Source organism: Neodiprion virginianus, chromosome 6 (genome assembly GCF_021901495.1).
Source record: "Neodiprion virginianus isolate iyNeoVirg1 chromosome 6, iyNeoVirg1.1, whole genome shotgun sequence".
NCBI lineage: Eukaryota > Metazoa > Arthropoda > Insecta > Hymenoptera > Diprionidae > Neodiprion > Neodiprion virginianus.
In genome coordinates, this window is record NC_060882.1 from 15,800,934 (window position 1) to 15,812,319 (window position 11,386).

The 11,386-nt window shown below is 41.7% G+C and overlaps 1 long non-coding RNA gene across 1 annotated transcript; it reads left to right on the forward strand.

Annotated features, from left to right (window-relative positions):
• The first annotated feature begins 1,568 nt into the window (after positions 1-1,568).
• Positions 1,569-11,126, forward strand: LOC124307176 (uncharacterized). The gene is made up of 4 exons (XR_006908754.1): positions 1,569-1,734; positions 1,899-2,345; positions 2,443-2,574; positions 10,760-11,126. It is a non-coding gene; the product is annotated as an uncharacterized LOC124307176 (long non-coding RNA).
• Positions 11,127-11,386: the final 260 nt, after the last annotated feature.

The following is an 11,386-nucleotide window of genomic DNA, read 5'->3' on the forward strand; positions in this document are numbered from 1 at the left end:
GAGTGGAATGGTTAGTACCGTATGTGAAGATCTCGGATCAACGAAAAATCGCACTGTTGAATTTCATCGAGAGAAATACGCCTGTCTCCACGAGTTTCCGCAATGGGGAGTTATGCGAATATCCTTTGCTACAGGCAAACACGAAACACATTTGGAGAAACCGCGATTTGTCATGCTCGGTTTGCAAACGAATCGAAAACAGCCGGCAAAAACGCAAGTCATCTTGATCACTGCAGTAACATTACTGACGTCAAGCTGTTTTTGAATTCCGAGTGTTATTCATACGGTAACCTGAACTTGAATATGAGTCACGATCGCGTCGCATTGCTGCACGCGATGTACGCAAACTTTCAAGCCACCTATTACGGCAAAAGACCCGAGCCTTTGTTGACGAAGAGCGAATTTTTGCAGTACGAACCTTTGATATTCATCGACTGTTCGAAACAAAACAAGGCTCTGAAATCTGGACCAGTAGATATTCATATCGAATTTGAGGCTAAAAATAACTTTCCTACTGCTACATCTGCCTACTGCTTGATTTTACATGATCGTATAATTAAATATAAATCGCTGAGTGGTAGGGTGAAGAAATTGATATAAAAACCTTGAAAGTTGCAATAGTTGATTCAGTATTTTTCTGTATGGAATTCATAGTCGACGTGCAAGGATTCAGGAGATCAAATCCCGGTTTTACACCAAAAGAGTTGGCAGTCGTATCACTCGACGAAGATACCAAACCGTCAATTTTTCTTTTCGAACCTCCGTATGATTGGAATTCTTTACTCGCTCCATTTAAAAGCGAAAATTTATGGCTGTCACGGAATTATCACGGACTATCCTGGGAAAGTGGTGATTTACCTTTTGAGCAGCTTGATTACACCATCGAATGCATGTCGTCGCGTGATGCTTCAGCAGTCTACATAAAAGGATCGGAGAAGAAAATTTGGCTGCCGAAAATCTAGGTGAAAAAGTTGAAGTCGTTGATTTGATGGATTTGGGTTGTCTGTCATTGCGAAAATTGAACGAAATGTCAGATACTAATTCAAACTGTGCGCATCATGCTACATTGCGTCCAAACTGTGCAGCTCAAAACGTGCGTATTGTTACTGTTAAATTTTCTGTTGAAATACGAAGGCCGATCGGTGTCTACTCGAACTGTTCTTCATTCCGATTGCCTAAAGCATGGTTACGATACCGTTGAGTTAGAAATATGTTCTTACACATACCATCATTATGAATTTCATGTAAAACTGTAATCCCAAGTTTTTTTCAATGAATAAAAATATTTTACATCAATATCAACCATTAATTCAGTCCCTCTTTACTGCCAGTTAAGAGTTAATTTCAGGCACTTCCGGATTTCAACATCGCACCGAAGTCCGTTTCCCACAGGCCACTCAACGTCAAATCAAAACTCGTCGGACGATTCAGAGAATTGTTTGTCAGCCTAAATTTGTCCAAGGTCGAAGCGAGTCTTTCTCACGGCTCCCGAACCTTCCAGAATTCAACGTCGCACCGAAATCCTTTGCAACGTCTAAGGCTGCCGTCCCATGGTCCGGAATTTGTTCCGTCTCCACGAACCCGTAATCCAGTGACTTTTCAATCCCCAATCAGAGGCGTTCCGGACATTCCGTTCCGTGCGCACTACCAGTATTTGCGAACTGTCAAACAAATCTCTGTATCTGTGTGTGTGCGGTTGCGTAACAAAAGACAAAAATGAATTCGTCAGGTCCTGTAAGTATAAAATTCTTTAGAATACGAAATTCATTTATTTAATTGTTTGTTGTAGTTGTTTAATGAAGTGGAAATAATTAAAACTTTCGTCACGTTTGACCTAATATCACCCAATTTCTAACCTATAATTCGAGAATATTCATATCATAACCTTTTATTTGCAGCCTGTGAAATATGGATACTGTGGCTGGCTAATACAAGGTTGTCCAAACATCCTACAACACATATGCTTGTGTGAGTAATACGATTCCGTCTTTGTCAGCATCGGGTGTCCCTGACACGGAATGCACAGGCTCGGAAGTGCCGACACCCAATCACAGTAGCGCATTTCAAATTCAGCGCTAAAAGGACCGATCGCAATTTGCCGGCGATCGTTTCGTGCGTGTCATTTCCGTATCATGAGACAGTACGAAAAATGCATCCAGTAAATCAGTGGAGCCGGAACGCCTCTGATTGGGGCTTGAAAAGTCACTGGATTCCGGGTTCGTGGAGACGGAACAAATTCCGGACCATGGGACGGCAGCTTGAGGGTTCGCGGCTGCTCTTGGTATTACAGTTTCTCGATCCCGCTCGATGAGCATGGTAGGACAAAGCGCAACTTCCTAGTATGGGTAAGAACTACGGTAACAGATAGGTAATTTCGTGGATTTTCTTACCGACGAAAAGCGCAATTTATCTGACGGGGGGTCAAACCATGGTAATTTGCAGGATTTTCTTACCGACGATCAATAATTAGACGATGAAAACGATGGTAACGGTGCTAATGTAGAGCATATTTTATTCGACGATGGTGGGGGTAACCTTCAAAGGCTTGCGCCTGAGAAAGGCTTTGCTGGTAAGGTAGGTGTTTCTATGCAAAATCTCCCTTGCTCCTCTACTTACAATTATTTATTTCATTGCATCGTGTGATGACAACATCATTGTGAATCATGGTCCACGACTTTCAGTTACTGTAAGCCGCCGTGTGCTCACTGTAGTGCTCACTATATTCTATCTGCCGTACCACTTATGATATTTTATTTGATATTGTGCATGAACTTGTAACGTAAATCGAGTTCCTTGAAGTACATCTGAGCGTAGATTAAGCCGCTAAATACTACCGTATCTTTCACTATTTCCTGGTTGACAATTTTGTATTGACCAATACCTGCTATATTTTCGTATCTCTTTGTAATATCGTATTTCTTTGTTAATTTAAGTCCTGTTTACTATCTTTGATTTTATCGTAATACAGTGTATTTAGTGTATTCTTTTATCTCGTACGAGCCTCTAAATCTCTCACGATCTCACACAGTTTTCCAATCTCTCGTAAATTATATATAAGAATTTCATTGCGAATCCCTCGAATTTTTAAGTATCCTATAATTATCATTTCAATTACTTAACGATAGTTCCCGTAAGTCACCGCCAGCAACTTATCTTATCCAATATTCTCTCGTTTAAGCTACTGATTTTTCTGAATTGCTAAGTAACGTCAATCTTTCATGCAAATCACTATCTACCTCAAACTCTGTCTTATTCTGCTGTCACTACTCTTCTGAGCTATCCTTAATCTCTATAACTATCGATTTCTAATAAGGTTTCTACTCTTTTATTGCAAATTAACAAACTAATAACTACCGTAGCATTGTTTTTGAGAAATTGGGTAAAATCACATCGCCGCGTGACGTGTAGCTTTAATTATATTTTTGTATTATATCGCTTATACCGACTAACATCTAATTTTCTCTGCAACTTTCATATTTTGTTAAAAGCCATCGTTTTACGTTATTCTCCTGAAAATATCACAAACTATTACCGTTCGATTTCTTAATTGTTATTGACTTGTAAAATAAAACCTGGTAAATTATTGTTAATTCTTTGACTGACTCGAAACTTGTAAATTCGATTGAAAATATTCGACTGATTGACCTGTTAATTTGTCGGACTTGAGTTTATTTGTTTATTCATAAATTATTTTTCCCGATCATCCCCAGATATGCTAAGCTCGTAATTTATCTAATTTGTTGTGTTTTTCGTCGTTTCTATTTGTTTCTGCACTACACTATTCCTTAAAATAATATCACATGTTGTTTATGAAGAAATTAAATTTGAAACTACATTTTTTCGCGCATCTTATTCCCATACTGATCATTCGCATATCAAAAATGAATCTTTATATAACGCTAAAACGTAAAAAAAAATTCTTTTTTCATCGCAACGCTGTAACTCACATCCCGAGGAAGATGGCACATTACCACTTAGCAGAAAGATGGCTTTTTGGGTGCTGAAGAACATATGAAATTTTCGCGATGGTCAAACATGGCGTTTTTGGGGGAATTAATGTCTCCCGAAATTAACGTTTTTCAGTTTTCCCCCCTCTATGTCATACAATTTTCACTGAATCACAGTTCACTAGAAATAAGTTTAAAGCTCATGCAATTCAACATATTTTCACAAAAAAACAAACAAAAAAAAAACAGTTGCATTTGGATGATTGGGAACAAAATGGTGGCACTTTGAAGAAAACGTGGATTTTTTACTCTCCGAAAAAGATAATTTTCATGAAAATTTAAAAATGGTGAAACACAGGTGATACGTGTCTCATGAAATCGCATGAAGATTGACATGATAAATTTACAAATCGATCGAAGGTGGTCGCCATACAATTATCGGCGAATCCGTACGGACATGGTCATCGCTATTTCACTCACACGCAAACGAGCTTTAAATATGCACTCTTAAACTTCCCGATAGTATCAGAATTAACATGTGTAAAGTATTATTTATTAACAGTGAATTCCACATTTTTACTAATCCGTAACATTAAGTGCTTGGTTGTAGCTTATTACTTTTCGTTATTTTTTTTTACGAGACAAGTATTGTAAAATATGTTCAAAATTCGTCTTTGCAGCATATACAACGATTACGAGTACCATTTTTGTTTCATCTTGCATAAATTTCAACGAGACGTTTTTTAGTCTATACCTACCTCCTTTATGAGGTACGAAAATACAGTAAACACGGGTCACTTGTATCCCTCCCGAACTGGTAATCAAGTGGCAGTATTTATATTTGAAGCATCTGTGTATATGCTTACTGCATTAATTTTTCTAATATGAAGCTGGATACACCACCCTGAAATGTCAGAAAGCAAAAAAGAACGATAATACAAGTTCGATAATTGGAGCATGACTTCTTGCGTTCTGCTGAACCGCGCCTGGAAGGAGTTTGTGATAAATTTTGAAAATAGAATCCTATAGTACTCTGAAGGTAACTGCGGCTGTAGACCCAAAGAGATTAGAGGTCAAGTGGCCAGGAAGTGCTAGAACAAGGGTCGGCTATGCGCCGAACCCATTACTCGCCTTTCCCGATGCGAGCGTAACCCTTTGGAATATTGAACCTACGTGTACGAAGGTTTATATTTCTGGCATTATTGGACACAACGGCGCAGCGGTAAAGCAAAGCGTATTAAGTTTTTTACAAGTTCAACGTACTTCTGAGGGCGATGAATACTAGGAATTTTAATTTCACTCGCTCGCTCGTCTTTGTTTGATAATTTTTTCGGTTTTAATTTTCACGCGCTTGGCTCTCTCTCTCTCTCTCTCTCTCTCTCTCTCGCTCTCTCTTGGATTGGTGAGTACCTGTCAGTTTAACTTTCTGTCGCTCTCCTGTTCTGCCCATTTTCTGCTCTTCCCTGCCAGTTTTTCGGGCTCTGCTTCCAGGTTTTTTTTCCTCTCCCGTCGCTCACGCAAAATTTGAGCTAAAAATCGTCGTTGCTCTCTCTTTTGAGCTACGGGATGAGGCAATAAACTGAAGACTGGTATCCTATAACCTAACATTCTCGACTGGAACGACTTGGCGGTTGACGGACGGACGATTGCTGTTTACAATACCTACGCTACCTTCCCTCTTCCCATTGGACGACCGCTAGGGAATCTCTCGGAAACAATACACTGTAACTGGCATCAATCTTCATTTTCCTAACCTCAATATTTGGGTTACTCATTGGCACGCTTTCTGCTCACCTGTCAATCCCGCCTTTTCTCTGTTGTGTACTGGTGGCGCCATCTGTCGGGATTCATTTTTCATTTCATGAGCAATTATCGATACGAGCTCTGTCGATAATCAGATCATTCATTTATCATCTGGACCTCAAAGACTCAAATTATCTACTTGCGAACACGCTGATCGATCGATTAAGTACTTCTCATTTGCATCACCATGGCCCCAACCTGTGCGATCTGCGATGTCGCTATCAAGCGCAAAGAGCCTTTTGCCTCCTGTACGGGTGTTTGTTCACGCGACTTTCACCTCTCATGCATTAAATCTGCACATAATTTCGACCCCACGGAATTTGGCTCTTCATCATTTAAATGTGAACAATGCATGCGACGTCGGTCAACATTACTCGAGCGTTCACCCACATCATCACCTGATCATCTGAACCTGGAGCTTCCCATCTCGATGCAAGCAGCTGCAGCGCCAAATATTGCAACTGAAATGGCCACCACTGCGACTGCAGCGTCTTCTGCTGCACCTCGCCTCACTATTGACGATGTGATGTTCCAGCTACAGGCTAATGCGGCGGCCCTAGACTCAAAACTCGATAGAAAAATCGATAAGCTCAAAATGGACCTCACTACTGCCTTTGATGCCAAACTCGACCAAAAAATGGAAACCTTGAAACATGATATGATGCAGCGGTACGACGATATTCAAGGCACAGTGGCTGGAGTTATCCAAACAATTTCCACCATTCGCGAGGATGTTGCTGGCCTATCAGCTGGTCAGAGCACCATCTTGTCGAGAGTTGCGGGTGTTGAATGCCAAGCTCTCGTATCGGCTGAGGAAATCTCCTCAATAAAACAACGACAAGTCGAAGATACATCTGCAATTAAGCAAGATTTGGCCTCCTTTATTGCCTCGAATGCATCCTTGCCACGGGCATCTGTTGCACCAGCTTCATCTACGACAACGGAATTTGTTGTTCGTGGTCTACCATTGGAGCTCTCCCTATCCGACTCTGAGATTGTGAATGCCATCTTCTCCACTCTGGGTGTCTCTCAGCTCTTAGGTGACGTTCTTGATTCACGCGTCATGAAACCCAAAACGGGCCAGTCTAATGATCCTCACGTTCGTAACTCCACTTCGAGCGCTGTGTCCAAGAGATCGCTAGTGGTTCGCCTGAAATCATCGGTAACTCGTGACTTCGTCCTAGAAAAAGTGTCAGCTAGAAGGGTCCTTACCGTCCGTGATATCTTCTCCATGAACCGTGATGACCGCATCTACATTAGCGAATTGCTTCCAACAAACATCCATAAGCTTCTACTGTTAGCCAAATCCAAAGCTCGTGAACTCAACCTAAGCCATGTGTGGGCTAATCGGGGTGTTGTCAAGGTTCGGAAAGAAGGCTGTCCTGATATTTTAATTCTCCAGTCCGAGTCGGATCTCAATCGACTAACCTGACTACCGCGATGTACTAAGCCGACTTTGCCGAATATGATAATGCAACCATCTATGTCACATCTCAAGGTTGCGTCCTTTAATGCTAATTCGCTCCTTGGCCATTTTCCGTTCTTTATTGCGCATGTTGCTCTTAACTTTTATCACATCATATCTATTTCGGAAACGTGGCTTCATGACAATATTTCAGACGATCTTGTACAACTACCAGGCTATTTTCTCTTACGCAATGATCGAGTTGGCAAAAGGGGTGGTGGGGTTGCCTGCTACATTCACAAATCGTTACGCTTTAAATTACTGGCGCTCTCAACCCCTGATTTCTCTAATGCTCCAGAATATCTGATCTTCGAGACTCGCAATACCCAGGACCGCTCAGTTCTGTTTGCCACTATATATCGACGCCCAAAAGGCTTCTTATTTCACAATTTTGAGCACATATTCTCTTCTATTGCCATAAACTACCAAAACATTATCTTAACTGGCGACTTTAACTGTAATCTACTACAGAATAATTTTGAATCAAGCTCACTTCGTGAATTTGCCAGCACACAAGCTCTTCATATTGTTGAGGCTGGAGCGACCTTTCACACAAGTACCTCTCACTCTCTACTTGATCTTTTCCTAGTTGATTCTTCCTCTAAGGTCCTTTCTTTTAATAAATCCTCGGCTCCTTTCATCGCTGGTCACGATTTACTTGAGCTCACTTACAATTTTCAACCCGATCCTCGCCCAGCACATATGATTGCCCGCAGAGACCTAAAACACTTTGTTGTGACAGATTATCTGGCATCGCTGTCATCTTCTCTGTCCCGACTAAATACTCCGTCCATCTCTACTCTTTCCTCACCTAATCACTTTGATAATATGGTCCGTGGTGTTTCGTCTGCCATCGTTCAGGCTTTTGATACCCATGCTCCGCTGAAGCAATGGACCACAAACAAAAGGATGGCGCCATGGCTAACCGATTCACTACGATCGAAAATTAAGTATAGAAACTCGCTTTATAACCGAGCTAGGCGTACGGGTGATTTACTGTCCATGGCCGTCTACCGTCAATATCGCAATGCCCTTTGTAGTGAATTACGTATCGCTAGAGATAATTTCTACTGCTCGCGCATCTCGTCGATCTCTGATCCGTCTGGAATTTGGAGGGAGCTGTCGTCTCTCGGTCTCACTAAAGCTAGGGGATCTTCTCCTTTTTCCTTTTTTTCTCCTGATAGCCTGAATCAGTTTTATTCCGCTGTCTCAACCTCTGATATTCCCTATCCAGACTCTCTATCTTCCCTATGTCTACCCCCACTGTCTCCCTCTCAACCTGTGTTCGAGTTCGCCGTGATAACCGCTGATTCATTGTCATCAGTTTTGAGTGTTCCCCACTCTTCCTCATTATCCCAGGGCCCCGACTTACTCTCTAACTATGCAATTAGTAAAGCTGTCCCGCTTCTGTTTAACAGCCTTCTGGATTTATTCAATGCAAGCCTCCGTCTGTCACATTTCCCGTCATCATGGAAACGTGCCTTCATTCGCCCAATACTTAAAACTGTTCCTCCGTCGTCTCCATCTGACACAAGACCAGTCGCAAACCTCTGTGAGCTCTCTAAAGCCCTGGAGCGAATTGTTTTCGGTCAGATTACCGACTTTCTCCATGCCAATGATCTTGCTGATCCCTTTCAATCTGGCTTCAGGAAGGGTTATAGCACGTTAACTACTTTGCTTAAGCTTAATCAAGACATCAGACAGGCAGTTGATGACAGAAAAATAACGGTGCTTGTTCTCTTTGATTTTAGCAAAGCGTTTGACATGGTTCCACATCGCCTACTCTTACATAAACTTCGTCTCTTGGGTTGCTCGGATGGAGTGCTTGCCTGGTTTTTCTCATATTTATCTAAACGATCGCAAGCAGTTGTTGATGACAGGGGAGCTGTTTCCTCCTGGTGCCCCACTAATATGGGTGTTCCACAGGGATCAGTTCTTGGTCCTCTTCTTTTCTCAATCTTCATCCGTGATATTGGCATTGGTCTGAACTATACCCAATACCTCACCTATGCGGATGATACACAGATTTATCTCACCTGCTACCCCAGTGACCTGGCTCGTGCTCTATCCGATCTGACTATCGACGTGAATTATATCTTTGATTATGCTGTGGCGAATGGACTCAGGTTAAACCTTGCGAAGTCAAAGGTTATGATTTTGGGCAGTGGTGCCTACATAAATCAAATTGATTTTTCGACTCTCCCTCGCATTCGAGTCAGGGAAAATGAGCTTCCCTATGTCTCGCACGCTCGCAACCTGGGCATCATTATGCAATCAAATCTTTCATGGCACAGGCACATTATGCACATTTTGGCCAAGGTGAACTTTACTCTTTTTCGCCTAAAATATAACAAGAACCTTCTATCGAAGAAATTGCGCATCACGCTTATAACTGCACTTGTTTTTCCACTAATCGATTATTGTTGCCTCGCCTATATTGATTTAACCGGTGAACAGAACCTGATATTGGAACGATTAATCAATAACTGCATTCGCTTCATTTTTAACGTACGTCGTGACATCCATATCTCCCCATATCGCAACAGCTTATCTTGGCTTACGGTTTCAAATCGCAGACATTATTTTATGGGCATCCTTATTTTCCAGCTCCTCAAACTAGATGTCCCTTCCTACATTCGTGACCTCTTCTCTCTTGCTCCCACATCTACTCGTCCAACTCGTCTCCATTCTACACCAACATTCTCTATCCCCCTACATCGTACCTCCACACTACGCAATTCTTTCGTTCTCTCTGCTTCCTACTTCTGGCATTCCCTTCCTCCTAGCATCACAACTCTGCAGTGTCTCCCCACCTTTAAAAGAGATCTGCGGACGCATTTGCTGGCTTCCCAGCTCTAATATATTTGGTTTCTTTCATTGCATGCGGTTAAATTGGCTTGCTTGCCACTCTCCTTTTCTTTTCTTTTCTTTTCTTTCTTTTTATTATTATTTCTTTTTCTTTGCACTATTTGTATACTTTATTTGTGCTACATTTATACTTTATTTGTGTTTATATTCGCTCGCGGTCTTTCCGCGTCTTGACTCTATACTCTGTATGCTTCTTCCTAGTTTTCTTAGTTTTCTTAGTTTTAAGCCTAGGTTAAGTCTTATTACTTTATATTTAATCTGTTTTCATGTACCCATTGCCCACGGAGTTTTTTCTCCAGGGCATAATAAAACTTATTCATTCATTCATTCTCTCTCTCTCTCTCTCTCTCTCTCTCTCTCTCTCTCTCTCTCTCTCTCTCTCTCTCTCTCTCTCTCTCTCTCTCTCTCTCTCTCTCTCTCTCTCTCTCTCTCTCTCTCCTCCCCCCCCTGCCTCTCTCCCTCCCTCCCTCCCTCCCTCCCTCCCTCCCTCCCTCCCTCCCTCCCTCCCACCCTCCCTCCCTCCCTCCCTCCCTCCCTCCCTCCCTCTCTCTCTCTCTCTCTCTCTCTCTCTCTCTCTCTCTCTCTCTCTCTCTCTCTCTCTCTCTCTCTCTCTCTCTCTCTCTCCCATCCTATTCCGTTTTATGCGTAGTAACTTGTCCGTTTTGTTCGGTTTCAGTCCGATTCTTTCACGTTACTGCCGCGCTTTACAGCATTTTTATGGGCGCACGCGCTTGATTACGACAAGAAACCGAGGGGTTAGGACGCCTCTCATGTCATTCTAACGAACGGGAAATCCAGATGCCGGCAACCCTCCAACCGCTGATGGACCAACACTGTGGCGAAACAAAGAAACGAAAAAATCTTGTTAGTCCCGCCTAATGAAAGGACGAGCAATTAACTTGTCTCAATTAATGGATCAACTTCTGTTATATGTGACCTACCTATTTCAATGCTGAAAACTAAGCAGTCTTATCGTTTTCTGGAATAAGAAACATAATTGATAATCCAATAATACAAAACTAACAATAAGATGAACATAATATGCATCTGTACTAATCACACTTATGTGTTTCCTTAAATGCAAAATTAATATTTTACAAGTACGTGTGGAAATCATAGATACCCATCAATATCACCTTTCCGGAAGAATAAATGTTATAATTTCCTCTCACACTACAGGAAGACACGGAATAAGACACTTTAATAAACGAATTATACGTGTATTCTGCCACTATTCGTTCAATCGTCATTGTGATTACATTTTACATGCTCGTATTATGTTATACCTTTATTGTATAAATTT